The sequence below is a fragment of the Schistocerca piceifrons genome, chromosome 5, assembly GCF_021461385.2.
Source record: "Schistocerca piceifrons isolate TAMUIC-IGC-003096 chromosome 5, iqSchPice1.1, whole genome shotgun sequence".
Classification (NCBI taxonomy): Eukaryota; Metazoa; Arthropoda; class Insecta; order Orthoptera; family Acrididae; genus Schistocerca; species Schistocerca piceifrons.
This window is the reverse complement of record NC_060142.1, coordinates 229,198,858-229,214,289: the sequence shown is the minus strand read 5'-3', so window position 1 is coordinate 229,214,289 and position 15,432 is coordinate 229,198,858. Positions and strand designations below refer to the sequence as shown.

The 15,432-nt window shown below is 43.7% G+C and overlaps 1 protein-coding gene across 2 annotated transcripts in view; it reads right to left on the bottom strand.

Moving 5' to 3' along the window:
• The window catches only part of LOC124798448 (high affinity cAMP-specific and IBMX-insensitive 3',5'-cyclic phosphodiesterase 8A), a 1,735,971-nt gene extending 1,720,780 nt beyond the window's left edge, over positions 1–15,191 (bottom strand). The window contains exon 1 of one of the 2 annotated variants that reach the window (XM_047261866.1): positions 15,020–15,191. The gene's annotated coding sequence lies outside the window, so the exon portion shown is untranslated. The remainder of the gene's footprint in view (positions 1–15,019) is intronic. The other variant, XM_047261867.1, reaches the window with a different exon arrangement.
• Between the last annotated feature and the right edge of the window lie 241 nt (positions 15,192–15,432).

Below are 15,432 nucleotides of genomic sequence, written 5' to 3'. Positions count from 1 at the left end.
GGTCAAACTCGACTGAACTTAAAATCGAAGATTTTACAGTTAGTGTGACGATTAATGGATATAATTATAAAATGCATTATTGATAAAATTAATTTAAACAAGTTCCCACCACCACATTTCTGCTATGTAGAAGTCTTCACAAACAGATCACGCCTGCTCGAACTCCAGCAGCGATACACACTATCCGTTCAAAAGCAACCGGACGCATGTAACGCCAAACTGATAACTAGATGTCACGAGACGCGGACCTGCCGATATAAACTGAGGTGGGGGTTACTGAGTTGCCTGCAGAAAAGCAGTGATAACAAAATGGGTCAGTCATGAGAGTTTGAATGTGGCCTAGTCACTGGATGTCACTTGAGCAATAAACCCATCGGCCATGTTTCAACCCTTCTAAAGCTGCCCACGTCGACTGTTGGAGGTGTAATAGTGAAGTGAAAACGCGAAGGAACAACCACAGCCAAACTAAGGTCATGCACACCTCCTGTACTGATGGACAGGAATAATCGAACATTGCAGAAAGTAGATGCGAAAGGTCGCATGAAATCAGCAGAAGGAATCACTTCGCGTATTCCAAGAGCTCAGCTATCACTATGATTGTGCGTAATGAGTTAAAGAGAAAGAGTTACAGAGGTCGAGCCGCTCCTCACAAGCGACACACTTCTGTAGTCAATGGTGAGTAACACGTAATGTGATGTGAAGAGCGATGCTGCTGGTGGGTGGATGAGTGGAAACGGGTGAGCTGGAGTGGTGAATCAGTGTGCACCCGGTGGCAATCCGCTGGAAGGGATGATGTTCGGTGAATGCTCGGCGAATGTAGCCCGTCGTCATTTGTAATGCCAACAATGAAGTAAGGAAAGGTGATGTTAGGGTGTGAGGTGCTTTTCGTGGTTCGAGCGCGGTCCCCTTGTTGGGCTTAAAAAGCAATAAATGCGGAAGAGTGTGAACACATTATACAGCTTTGTCTACCACACGATAGGAGGAAAATACGAAGACGCGGATTGTGTCAGTATGACAATGCAACCATGGTGAAACAAAATCTGTCAGGCAATGGTTTGTGGAGAACAACGTTCCTGAAATGGACTGGCCTGCTCAGAGTCCCGACCTGAAATCAATAGCTACGCTTCTGCGCCCCGCGCCCGACATTACTGCCATTTTGGTTTCGTCTCTTGTGGAAGAATGGACTTCCATTTCTCCACAGACATTCGGACACCTCAGTGGAAGTGTCCCCAGCAAAGTTCAAGTCTTCGCAAAAGCAAGGGGCAGGAGTGACCTATAGCAATCTCCAATAATAGATGGCCGGATACTTCTGATCAGGTTATGTATTTGAGCTGATAACAAGAGTGATCGTTGTTTTTACATGGAATGCTCGAATTGCTTCCGCATTATACTGCAAATATGGTGTGAAAAGGATCAGTTTCATACTTATTAATTCCTATTAATTTGGAACGAGGTTGAGGAACTTAAAATATGGAATGGCACTGGATGAAAAATATTAGTTAAGTCGAGGAAAGCTGGGAGGTGTAGACCCGTCCACAACTACCATCGAGAAACTTCTGAAAAAAAAGTAACAGCGATAGAAACCTTTTACTCAAATTGTTAACATTACCTTTCAATTTATATTATAACTTTCCTATGAATGAAGGTAAACTATAAGCAGGATTGGTTTATCATTAGTTTTTCTAAGTTTTGGGAATGACTCGGCTTCAGGGAGGCTGTCGCTACTCCCGGTTCAAAAAATGGCTCTGAGCACTATGGGACTTAACTGCTAAGGTCATCAGTCCCCTAGAACGTAGAACTACTTAAACCTAACTAACCTAAGGACATTACACACATCCATGACAGAGGCAGGATTCGAACCTGCGACCGTAGTGGTCGCACGGTGCCAGACTGTAGCGCCTAGAACCGCTCGGCCACTCCGGCCGGCGCTACTCCCGGCCCTTTAATTCCATTCCTACAGTCATCCTTACAACATCTACGTCCTCAGCATCGGAAGCAGTCGAGCTAAACGACAGGATTAGTAAGTGGTGCAAATAGTGTAACTTTGTTTAAACTTCCATAAAAGTGGAACTATGCACTTGCTACAAGAAAAAAGCTAGTATCCTATCGCTGCAACACCAATGAGTCGCAGTTGGAACCACTCAACTATTAAAAATATCTGCATGTTACAAATTGTACGGTTATCAAATGGAATGGTCTCATTGATTCTCTAGTAGATAAGTCAGGTGGCAGGCTTGGGATCATTGTTAGGAGACAGGGAAATTTCAGTCTGTCTACGAAGGAGACTCCGTGGAAAATTCTGACCCATAATATTGCTCATGGACCAAATAGGACCATCAGGACTTATACAGAGAATGACAGCAGGTGTGGTGACAGGTATGTTCCACTGTTTGACTCATTGGAAATCGTCACGGAGATGTTGAAGAATCTGAACGCTCGAGGACAGTCACCAGCGCTAGTAACAGGAAACAACATTGGAGAGAGGAATGTAGGAATGTGTTCCGACTCACCTCCGTATCGCTCCCATAGGGAGCGTGAAGATAAGAACGAACTGATTAATGTGCGCTCAGAGGCATCAAGCAATCATCCTTCGTTCACTCCATACGCGAACGAGAAGAAGCTTCCCGTAAGTGGTATAATGCTAAGTACCCTCCACCACACACTTCACAGTGGTTTGGAGAGGACAGATGCAGATGTAAGTAAACGGATATTTGATGGAAGAGCCCCTCATTCGTTCATAAAGTGGACCGGATCTCACGAAGAATACACAGATTCCGCTAGGGACCTCTCTTTACCAATTGCCGTGACTGGCCACCCGTTCTGCCCCTTCCGGGGGCCTCCGAGCAAAAGCCGAGACGCTGAGCGCTGCACGCGTCCTGTGCCGGTGGCGTCGCAGACACGGGTTGCAGGTGTCGGAATGCCGCCACGTGGGCGTTTCCGCGGCCTATCTTAAGGAAGGTACCCTCTGCTGCGCAGTTTCCTTGTCCCGACTTCGGGGACTCCCCGACCTCTCAGGACACCGCCGCCTCCGCCTCCTGTGGGCCACCGGGCCCCGTGAGTCGTTACCTCCGTCCCACTTGCTGCGGGTCCCAGAGCTCATAAGGTTGAAGTCCTGCCTCGAAAAAATTGCTGCGGAAGAAACAAAAGTTCTAGCGCCAGTGAGTTACACTATTTCCCGGCAGAAATAAAGGAATATGTGAACACTGCCCACAAATTCTGTGCTCATTACTTTCTTTCTGCGGAGTTAAAAGAGAGGGTAGAGTACGTTTATAAATTTCTAGCGGTGGCAGAGTGCATAAGACAGTAACACTTATTATTTTACATCAGAAATTAGCACCCAGAAGGCAACGTACAGGGCGTTCTAGGAGAAATGGTCAACATTCATGGATATGACAGGAACGGTTTTTCGAGGCAAAAAATTCAAATAAACATGGGCTCTAAAGTACGTACCTTCACAGCGGTGAGCACAGCTTCATCTTAAATACTGTGAAACATATCTCTTCTACAGCAAATTCTTTCCAGCAGGGCGGAGTGGCCGAGCGGCTTAAGGCAGCTTGTCACGGATTGCGCGGGCCGTCCCACCAGAGGTTCTAGTCTTCCCTCGGGCATGGGTGTGTGTGTGTGTGTTGTTCTTAGCATAAGATAGTTTAAGTAATGTGTAAGTCTAGGGACTAATGACATCAGAAGTTTGGTCCCTTAGGAATTCACACACATTTGAACATTTGCTTTCCATATTTTGGGAGAAGGCTGTGTGGACAAAAAGAAGAAAATTTTTTCGGTAAACATTGGCTGTGAAATGCATACCTTAAGAGCTACGAGCACTTGTTCAGTAGAGGAGATGTGTTTCACAGTAGCGAAGATGAACAAATAGTCACAGCTCGTGAGGAATGCATTTTTGACATCATGGTAACGAGACAACTTTGCTTCGAATGACCGTTCCTGTCATATGCCTTTGACCATTCCTCCTGGAACACACTGGATAAGTTCAGTTCTTATTCTGCGTGTCAGTTTGTTCGAAGTTGGTTTGACCCAGTTCCCCACACTAATTTGTCGCGTGCAGGTGTTTTCATATCTGTATAACTAGAACAATCAAGATTTGTTCTTCGTCTACTTCCACACATCCGCCCGTTACTAAATTTACTCCTTAATGCCCCAGCATATGTCCTATCAACCAGATGTGCCCTAAAGCACTTTTCGCCACCGTTCGGTGGAGTACTTCTTCATTTTCCGACCTCACAATCTAATTGTCAGCATTTTTGTTTAACACATTTCGAAACCCTCTTATCTGTAGTCTTTATTGTCCGCGTTTCTCGACTGACTCCAGAGAATCAATATCAGAAGATGTTTTATAGCTGATTTAAATTCGATATTAACAAATTTCACTTTATCATAAACGTTCATCCTCTTACATCTTCCTTACTCGGGCTTAGTCACTTATTTTGCAGACTGAATAGCGAATATATATATAAATATATATATATATAATTTCCCATTTAACTGATAACCGAGTTATTTGCAGTCTCTCACTCTGACAGATCTCAGTGTCATCAGTAAACCTTTTCTATCTCTTCACCCTGAAATGTTTTTCTCTTTAATAATTTCCTTTTGGTTCCTTCGTGAAGGTTAGAGGTATTTAAAACCTGCAAAGGCAGCTCAAAGTCTCTTCACTTTCGCATTTTCTAGACAAATGCCATAAATATGGCCTCGTCAAATATTTATGCTGTCAGCCGACAGCGTAGTAGGCCATTGTGCGTTAAGGTCGTTCGCGGTCAGGGTTGTTATCTGGCCGTGTACGCTATATAATGCGCGTTAACAGTGTCATATGTTGAGTGAACACTGTGAACGACATCGAGATGACGCGTATCCGTGTGGGACAGCCATAGGAGCACCTGACAGGGCTTGAAAGTGGCCTCATCGTGGGTCTCCATTCGTCGGACTTGTCCAATGTAGATTTGTGGAGCATTCGAATGTGAGAGTGGCCCAATGTTGGACTGCATGGGAACTTGAGAATACGCACATTCGTCGGCAAGGTTCCAATCGAACACGTCTAACCTCCACATGGGAGGATCGCCGTATTGTACACTAAGCGCATAGTAACACCTTCAAATCTGGCCCCGCCATTCGACAACCAGTAATGGATTCCCTTGCAACACTGTGTATCAGCCCATACCATTCGTCGGAGATTCGCAGCAGCCGGTCTAAGGAATTACAGTCCCATGCTTAGGCTGCCGTTAAGGCTACAGCACAAACAGCTGCGTTTGGAGTGGTCCTATGACCGAGAAGCATGGGCTTCTGAACTGGCGTCACATCGTATTCAGCGAAGAACCGAGTTTCTACAATAACCTGGATGACCATCGTCGACGAATATAGCGACGACCTGGGCAGAGGTCCCATTCTTACAATGTCTTGGAGAGGTTGGTTACTCCTAACGTCATGGTGTGGGAAGCCATCGAGTGTGACTTCAGGTCCCAACTGGTTGTAATTACGGGAACTCTGACGACACAACGATACGTCACGGACATCCTGCTTCCTCACGTGTTACCTCTAACGCGACAGTTTCATAGAGCCATTTTTAAACATGACAATGCTCTTTCACACACTGCACGTGTCTCTAAACGCTGTCTGGTCGATGTTAAGGTACTTCCGTGGCCAGCGAGATCCTCTAATCTCCCGCCGATGGAACTTATTTGGGGTGACTTCGGACTTCAGCTTCGTCCCACTACCAGTATCCAGGATATCAAGGACCAGTTAGAACAGTTATGGACCAGAGTGCCCCGGAGAGTATACAATGGCTTTGTGACCGAATCGATGCAGGTATCTGTGTCAGACGGGGTGCGAAGTCATACTGATTATTGGACTCACATTGACAAGTTCTTCGTAAATTTAATTCGATTTTGTAATCACTGAAATAACCACATATCCTCTCAACCCGTGAAATTTCATTTCTATTCCTCCTCCCTTTCTGGAAGTTCCAGTTTTTTATCAGGCGGGGTACTTCGTGATGGTCAACAAAGCCCACAAGTGTGACCGCGTGTTAAAAGTAAAGAGGCAAGACGATGGAACAACATTTGGGAGAAAGGCTGTTTAAACCCCTACCAAGTAACTAAACCTCAAGTTTTTAGTTGTTTCCCTAAACTGAGGCGAATGGAGGATTTTCTTTTTCTTAAAAAATGTATTTATAAAGGAAACAACCGGTTTACCACCCAATTTTCCACAAGCCGAGCTGATACACCTTTCTGTAAAGGCTTCGTCGTCGACGGTATGTTAAACCCTAACGCTCTTTGCTTTTGTTAAAGATAACAACAGTTTTTCAAAGTTTTACCTTGCGACAGACGTCCGCCGTTGTTCCAGAACACCCAATAGGAGGCTACCTAATAACCTTAATACCATCTTTTAAGCACTTTAAATGTCTGATATGGACACAAAATGCTGAATGAAATATGACAACTACGAAAATGAAAATACAAGTTCACCTATCATTTAGTTAGTCAACAACCAAATTATCACAGCTGCTCAAATCTGAGATATACTACCAAAGAACCTGAAACAGTACAGCATGTCAATAAATCTTAGCAAAAGCTGTATTTAATTTTTACGTTCTGTGAATCACAGGAAAGATTCTCAATCTTTTTATCCCACATAGTACTCTGGTTGTTTTTGGCTCAGTAAAAGTTCACTTTAGATATATTTTATTCTAGGGCTTCTAACTTAAATTAAAAGTTATATACCTGTTGCGAAAACGGTGTGTTTTTATGCACATAGGCTGCGTTGTGTTTGCGCTAAATGTTGTTGTTTGAATCAACACTACATCTCAAAAACGTGTCCTAGGTTCTCGTTCCCTGTGTGGAAAACTTCAGAATATTTTGTTTCTTAATAATTTGTCTACCGCATCGCCAATAACTGAGAACTCTTTTACCGTTTGTAACTAGTAAAAAAAATTCAAAGGAAACAGTCATGTCATAGAGACAATACACGTTGTATGAGGCCCGGAATATTATCTCAAAGACATAAAAGTCTTTAAATTTATGGAAGTATGAGTATCTTTCTACTGAAGTGACACCTTCCTGTCTATCGTTGCATTATGAAAAAACAGACTCAGGACATTTGAAGACGAAGTCAAGCGAGCCCTAACTCATAACCGTATTATCAACTGAAAGAGTGTATGTACACTGCGACAGCAAAGTTACCAGCAGTTACGCGCAGTTCGAAGTTTAATAGTGGCCATTTACTAAGGAGACCAATAAACTAAAAATAAGTAAAAATAAAACGGTTCTATTAGGGTGAAAAAGGTGTGTGCAGTCTTGAGCTATAACCCAGCACCTACGCAGAGTTCCCAATTAATTTTCTCTCTCTCTCTCTCTCTCTCTCTCTCTCTCTGTCTGTCTCTCTCTCTCTGTCTGTCTCTCTCTCTCTGTCTGCATGTCTTTTCTTTTTGTTCAGGCGTCACCCATCTACCTCTCCAAGCGCACATTTACCTGTAGTATAATTTTCTTCGTACGGAAAGTCAATCTTTTATTTATCTATGTTGTATTTGTGCGATATCACGTCCTAGTGGACAAGCGGTCGAGACGTCTCTCCCATCCGCTGGATAAATGGCTTGATAATTAAATGGCCATATAATAGAGAAAGGTTTCTAAGACACACATGGGTCATCCGTAAACTTGTAGCCTGACTTCCGTTTAATAAAGATGAATAGAAATCAGAAACAAATCGACTCGTATACTTGCGCAACATTCTTGCTCTCTAACCGTCGTTCAGAGGAAAAGTACACCCAGCAGATGAAAGGGAATACACTTTTTTTTTTTTTTTTGCCCGCATCTCGTGGTCGTGCGGTAGCGTTCTCGCTTCCCACGCCCGGGTTCCCGGGTTCGATTCCCGGCGGGGTCAGGGATTTTCTCTGCCTCGTGATGGCTGGGTGTTGTGTGCTGTCCTTAGGTTAGTTAGATTTAAGTAGTTCTAAGTTCTAGGGGACTGATGACCATAGATGTTAAGTCCCATAGTGCTCAGAGCCATTTGAACACTTTTTTTTTGAGAACTTTAAGTAGGAGCTCACTTTTCCAAAAAAAAAGTGCCGTTTACGTCTACGATAAAACAAGTATGCTTTCGAGTACAGATAACTTAAGTGCGCTTAATCTTTACTTAATGGAAAACTTATTTTGGTATTTGAATAAAAATTTGAAATTGTTTCGTTCTCAATATTTGATGCAAACAAGTGAAAATATACTGTAAAAAATGTCACGTTTCCACCGACACATTTCGCTCATTGACTTTTTCAATGAGTTTTCTTTTTCAGTATTATCATTTAAACTGTGTACTCACAGATTAAACAGGAAAAGTGAGAAATGTTGGTAGTATGAGATGTACCATCCACCAACAACCTAGTGGTGGTTTAAGGGGCATAGAAGCAGAAGCGCGGTGCATTAGGAGCATAATTTTGACAATTTGTGTTATTTTTGCCAAGTACGTAACATTCAACCAGCAATATTATAATTTATCATGTTTGTAACTTTCAGTGTCACCTTGCTATTACCTGCAAATCAGCTAGAAAAAACAGTCCAAACAGTGTCTCAGAACATGAAATCACCTAAATAAATATATTTCTTAGAAATTTACTTCGCAAAATTCATCTTGTACCAAAACTTACCATATGTATCAGTGGCAGGACCATCACTTATTACATTTAAATGAACTTGTATTTTAATGTCTCGTCGAAAACGTCCTTAGAGAGCACGCAACGGGATTGTATTATGGGAGGGAAAATTGGCTGACTGTTTTTAAAGGAATGATTCGAACATTTTCCTGAATTTGTGGAAGCTTCGGACAATGCAAATCTTACTGCCCAGTCAGATTTGAAATCCTCTCCTCGAGTGTCATCCATTGCGCCATCTTGCTCGGTCCTATTGTATTTTGAAAACTCAATTTAAATCCTGATTTTTGTGCAGGCTCTTTATAGTGAATAAAAAAAATTAAAGGTTTGAGTCAAGAACTTAAAACACATACGAGAAAACTGCAAGTTCAAATTATATGTGGTAGTTGGTAATTTTTTAGCCAATAGTGTTCAGGAGTGTAGAACAACGGCTCTAAAAACCAACGGATACTTCACAATTACAGGTAATAACTCTAATACTATGAAGTCGTAACGCGTCTACAGATACTAGAAGGCATGTCAACTGAACTGGTGCAGAGAAAATGGAGGACTGTGAGGAAACGAAATCAAATCAGAAAGGGCTTCCATAAAGTCGTTAAAGTAAAACTGTCTACCTACAACTGTATCGTACGCGCTCTCTCCTTTTAGCCTTCGGCCGTGTCAACTTCGTCGTTTTTTCTTTTTATCAGTCGAATTAAAAACATTTCCTTCGAAAGAAAGAAATATTTCAAAGGAGACAAATAATTGGGCCCCTTTGCTTGTTAACGAGTGACTTTATTATTTGCGTAAACCTGAAAGCAGCGTGTCATTAGCGTCAGCTCTAATTGAGAACTATTAGCACACTCAGTTTCGAACTACATTTAATTTAGCCTTATATTCCAGTCTATCATTTAATCTGTCGGGTTACATGATAGATTTTCTATTAATAACGTATGTTTTATTATTTTCTCCAGTACTTCAACTATGACGTGGTCCGCTTTATTACAGTATGTTTGGGATTTGTGCTTCCTCTCTTTTCGGTAAAGTTTTCGTTACTTATCTATGTGATTGGTTCTGAGGACTATGCGACTCAACTTCTGAGGTCATCAGTCGCCTAGAACTTAGAACTAATTAAACCTAACTAACCTAAGGACATCACACACATCCATGCCAGAGGCAGGATTCGAACCTGCGACCGTAGCGGCCACGCGGTTCCAGACTGAAGCGCCTTTAACCGCACGGCCACACCGGCCGGCCTTATCTATGTATTCGGTAGCTTAATTATTAATGTTTTTTTTTTTTTAAACGTCCGGGGGAGTTAGTCAGTCATGTGCGTTTGTGGTCAAACCTGCCTTGCACATTTTCGGTTACTCGTGATAGAAGATACTTTCATCATAACTATTTGATCGGCGCATAGTTGATTACAAGACCACTCGTCAATTTTCTGTGTAAAATTATCAACATGTTATTGAGTGGGGGACGCAAAACAGTCGGCGGCGGTCGTTGGAAGTTACTTCACGGGATGATCAGCCCCAGTGGTCTATGTGTTGCGGTTCGAGTATAAGAAGCTACGTGCCAACAGTTCTCTCTCTCTCTCTCTCTCTCTCGCCCTTTCTTACTTTCTCTTTTATCTATGCAATGGACAGCACAGTATGTGGCGAATCTGTACGTCACGAACTATCACAGCCACAGTTAACAACTGCCTTATTCTGAAAGTAAGTATGCTGGTAATTATTGTTTTCGTAACACCTGGTGATATGTCTATAATTCTAAAATGAATTACTTTCATTTCCACCAACGATCACAAAACTTCTGGTCTTCAGACTAACGGTTTTGGTCAGCAGTGACCATCTCCAGATCTGTTTTACAACATGTCCTCATATAATAAAGCTATAGTGGCGAAGTCCAGCCAACCACGCTCTACTTCTAAAATTCCGTAACGTACAGAAGTACGCTGACTGTAACCCACAAATGTGGGTTTAACGGAGTATCGCTAAATATTATCAATTAAAGTTCTAGGCATTATTTTCTGTCTGTATGTGAATGCTTATCTCAGAAACTACAGTAGGGATACTGAGGAAGTTTTGAGTCTATAATTCATAAATATTTCTTGCAGATCGGCCGAATTACGTAGGGACGTCTCATACTAAGTCAACTGCGCAACAAGAATGGCGCATGTCAGAAGAGAGTGTGTTTTCCGCGTTTGCTGCAGACACAGTTCCGTTGCGGTACGGATAACAGCTGCATCGTAGTGTGGGACTGAGACGGCGCAGCAACTGGAAACGTGCTCCAAAGTTGAAGTACGCGGCACAATATGATTCTTGTGAGTAAAAGGTCTTAATTGTTCACTGATTCACAGTGGAGTTCTGTTGGTATAGGGACCAATTGCAAACTCGCTTCCAGCCATGGCGAAACGATGCAAATAATATGGCCAAGGCCTTAGAGGCGTCGGTGATTCTCATCGTCAAGGAAGGCCATCGACAACGCCCACAGACTAGGCAGTCTTTTCGAGCTGAAAGAAAATTTGGGGGAGGGGAAGAGATTTTCCAATAATGATGACGTTCACACAGCGGTTGTCGCATGGTTTCGTGAGAAAGGAGCGAATTTCCGGCGTCGAGGAACTGAACAAGTGGTGGCACTTTCTGGCCGTAGTTCGTAGAGAGTACGTGACTATGTTCAAAAGAAAAGAGTCAGGTATCTGTGTTACTTTCATTTGTAGTGCAGTATTTCATATGTTACTCGGTTTGCCATAATAATGTGCAACCTACATTCACCAGTCCCCTAGAACTTAGAACTACTTAAGCCTAACTAACCTAAGGACATCACACACATCCGTACCCGAGAGAGGATTCGAGCTTGCGACCGTAGCAGACGCGCGGTTCCGGACTGAAGCGCTTAGAACCTCTCGGCCACCGCGGCTGCCTCATGAAGGCTGGTCTCAGGGATTCTAATATGTTTGTCGCTAATAGACTGATTTTTGTGGCAAGATCTTATGGGACCAAACTGCTTAGGTCATGGATCCCTAAGCTTACACACTACTTAATCTATCTTAAACTAACTATGGACAATATGAACAACACACACACCCATGCCCGAGGGAGGACTCAAACATCCGTCGGGTGGGGGGGGGGGGGGGGGGTGCCGCTCGGACCGTGACCCGTGACAAGACGCACTACACCGCTCGGATACCCCGGACTGATTCAAATAGTTGATGTGGCGCTGAATACTATGGGACTTAATTGCTGAGGTCATCAGTCCCCTAGAACTTAGAACTACTTAAACCTAACTAACCTAAGGACATCACACACATCCATACCGCTCGGCCACCGTGGCCGGCCTAGACTGATTCACGGGGAAGATTTCTGTACGCTGGATGCAACAGAATGACGTGAAATTTTGGGAGATTTTACAGGATGAAATTTTGAGTGTCTTAAAATAAGGAACCTATAGTTGGAAATGTGAAGCAAAGATTCTGCAGTCACCACTGGGCTGTTGAAAATCTCTGCGAGAAGGTACCAGGTGATATTCTTAGTGGAGATATTGACTGTAATTCTTGGAGATCACCTTATTGCAGCACAGATCGTTTGAATGGCACATGGTGTTTGAATTTTGTGGATAATGCCTTGCCTGAAATTGTGGACAACGTCCCTGTGCAACTGAATACTGGTTTGTGGTTTCAGAACGGTGGTGCTCGAGTTCACCTTGACCGTCGGGCCAGGGCTCTTCAGGTAGGAGGAAAATCCCATCCCTTGGCCTGTGCAATCACTGGCCTCACCCTTTTGTCGGTTTCCTACAGGGTTATGTAATCTCTCTTATGTTCTCAACGCCAATAGGAACAGTACGTGAGCTTACCGAGCGATTCTTTACAGTGTTTGATACCATCAGACGGGAGCGCAGAATGTTACAGAGAATCAGATAAAACATGGTTCTCAGTTATACATTATCCAACGTAATTGACGGACGTAACAATGAACGCTTGCTCTACAGTAGCGAAACCAAATATTCGGGTTACGGTAATTGGCTATACTACACAGTCAAGAAATTACATTATTCTGGTGTTTCAGTTAACCTTCCGAATGCGTAGAAAGTACATAGTACTGTAGAAAATTTATTTCACATTTCTGGCTATGAGTAATTTATTATTAATACACGAGACTTGAAAGTCGTCTGGCCACAGATAGTGCTACCCTTGCGAAGTTGAGCAGGTCGCTAGTACTCCGCTCTTGAGAGTGGCTACAGAGCCGAAACTGCGTAGTAGATAAAAACTTAAAACGAAAACACCGTTTAATCTTAATAGTGACAGTCGGTGCGATAAACAGATATCAGTCAAGAAATATGTCATTCCTGTGCACGCTATTTCAACTAAAACATGGAAAGTTACTTCATTGTAGCATCATGTAGAAAAGAAATCAACAAATCTCACTGATACACCGTAAGATTAAACAACTATACACATATAGTCTTCTGTAATTAGCCGGCCGCGGTGGTCGTGCGGTTCTGGCGCTGCAGTCCGGAACCGCGGGACTGCTACGGTCGCAGGTTCGAATCCTGCCTCGGGCATGGATGTGTGTGATGTCCTTAGGTTAGTTAGGTTTAAGTAGTTCTAAGTTCTAGGGGACTGATGACCTAAGACGTTAAGCCCCATAGTGCTCAGAGCCATTTTCTTCTGTAATTCAATACATATCCGTCCAGAATTGCGCGAATTACAAATAATACTGCATTGTATCGGCTCGCGGATTAAAGATGAGGGATGATGAGCCAGCCTGCCCGAATGTAGCTTTTTTTGGTTTCCCCCATCCAACTAAGTAAATACCGAACTGGTACCTGTATCCTGACTCAATTACACGCTATGGAAACACTGAGAAAACATTCTACTACAGAACATACACTTATTCTACACGGAGACAGAAGAGATACACATATTTCGTCCTACGGGGAGTTTTCGCGTCATCAAGGGCATCCGGCCTCCAACAGTCACCAACATTTCCAAAAATCCGTATAAAAATGCCGACTCCGTGGAGTAACGGGAAAAGGCAAGGGGAAGGAGGAGAAGAAGGAGAAGAACACACTACATCACTCACAAATATGCTTCTCTTGGGTACTGACAACTCAGTGGAGGTCCTAATATCACAACTGCAGCTCTGATGAGCTTATGGAGATTGGCACAGCAAAAACGCGAATGAAAAGAAAGTATATGAATTTTACTTTTAACGTGCACGTATTATTTAAACACGACGAGGCAGAGGTAGGATCTGAAGACCAAGGAAAAGCGATCGAAAATGTAAAATGGTGCAAAATGATCAAGTTTCCTCAGGAAAATAGGCGTAAGCTTTAGGAACAGACGAGTAATACACAATATGCACAAGAATCAAGAAGAATAAATAAGAACGGAGGAACAGGAACGGATGTTCGCAACTACGGAAATAAACGAAGGGTTTAGAAGTAGAGTTAAAATTTGGAGAGAAAGGATATCAACTATAAAATTCCATGATGGCAATTGCTACCTTCAGTGAAACTGAGGAGAAACGAACAGTGTAATGGCAACAGACCATGGATAGAGAGAAATCAAAGACGGACGAACGCAATGGGGAGTAGCACAAGTGAATTAGTGATAAACTTAACTTCAAAACTGAGGACCACAAAGTCCATTGGAAGCAAAACAACGTACGACAGACAAGCAAGGAGGGCATTAAAAGGAGACTAGCACTGGCAAAGATAACATTCCTGGCCTAAAGAACTCCACTAGTAACAAACTTCGGGACGGCCGTAGTGGCCGAGTGGTTCTATGTGCTACAGTCTGGAACCGCGCGTCCGCTACGTCGCAGGTTCGAATACTGCCTCAGGCATGGATGTGTGTGATGTCCTTAGGTTAGTTAGTCTAAGTAGTTCTAAGCTCTAGGGGACTGATGACCTCAGATGTTAAGTCGCATAGTGCTCTGAGCCATTTCAACCATTAACAAAAGTCAGGAGGAATTCCTGTGTATGCACATTACGAGCACAGGATTTTGTGGTAGTGCACACTGGAAAGAATCGAACCGTTTAAAGTGTGGTGCTATGGAAGGATGTTAAAAAATCAGGTGGAGTGTTAAAAAATGAGGAAGTTCTCCGTATAATCGTCAAATAGGGGAACATGTGGACAACGTTGCTAAGAAGGACAGAAGAATGTGTCATGTGTTAAGGCGTCAAGGAGTAACTTCCTTGCTGCTTGACTGAGCTGTATGGGGTGGGGGCAAATATATCCAGCAAGTGAGGTGAAGAGGTTAGCCGCAATCAGAATGACGTCCAACCCCCAAATCCCACCAAAATTATAATAAATATTACAAAGAAACCCCTTTCCGTCCTATACTCGCATGAATGCTCGAGACGTTAAAATAAAATTGGCTTTGAACTCACGGATTTTGCAGCAGTGGCGATATAAAACGGCAGACTGGAAAAACAGGACGCAGGGAACCACCCTTCGCACTGGCAGCGAAAATGAGCGCGAGGAGTTTCGGCGGAAGAAGTGAGGCTCACCGGTTGTGACCAGGGTCCTCCGCTGCTCGGAAGTCCGCAAGCGCGGCCGCGACAGCCGTCACGCACTTTCTTCGCGGCGGCGGCCGTCCGCTGCCGGCGTTTATTTCGGTCCGCTGCCAGCCTACTGCGCATGCGCGCTCGCGCCTACTGTGCCACCCGCTTCCCACCCCCGGCCGCTAAGCGGATTGCGGGATTCGGCGTCGACACCGGAGTTCGCGCTGCAAGCGGGATCTCGGCGCGGGTCCGGCCGTCTGCGAGAGACAAAGGCGCCGCAGCAGCCGGCTGCTTGTAGC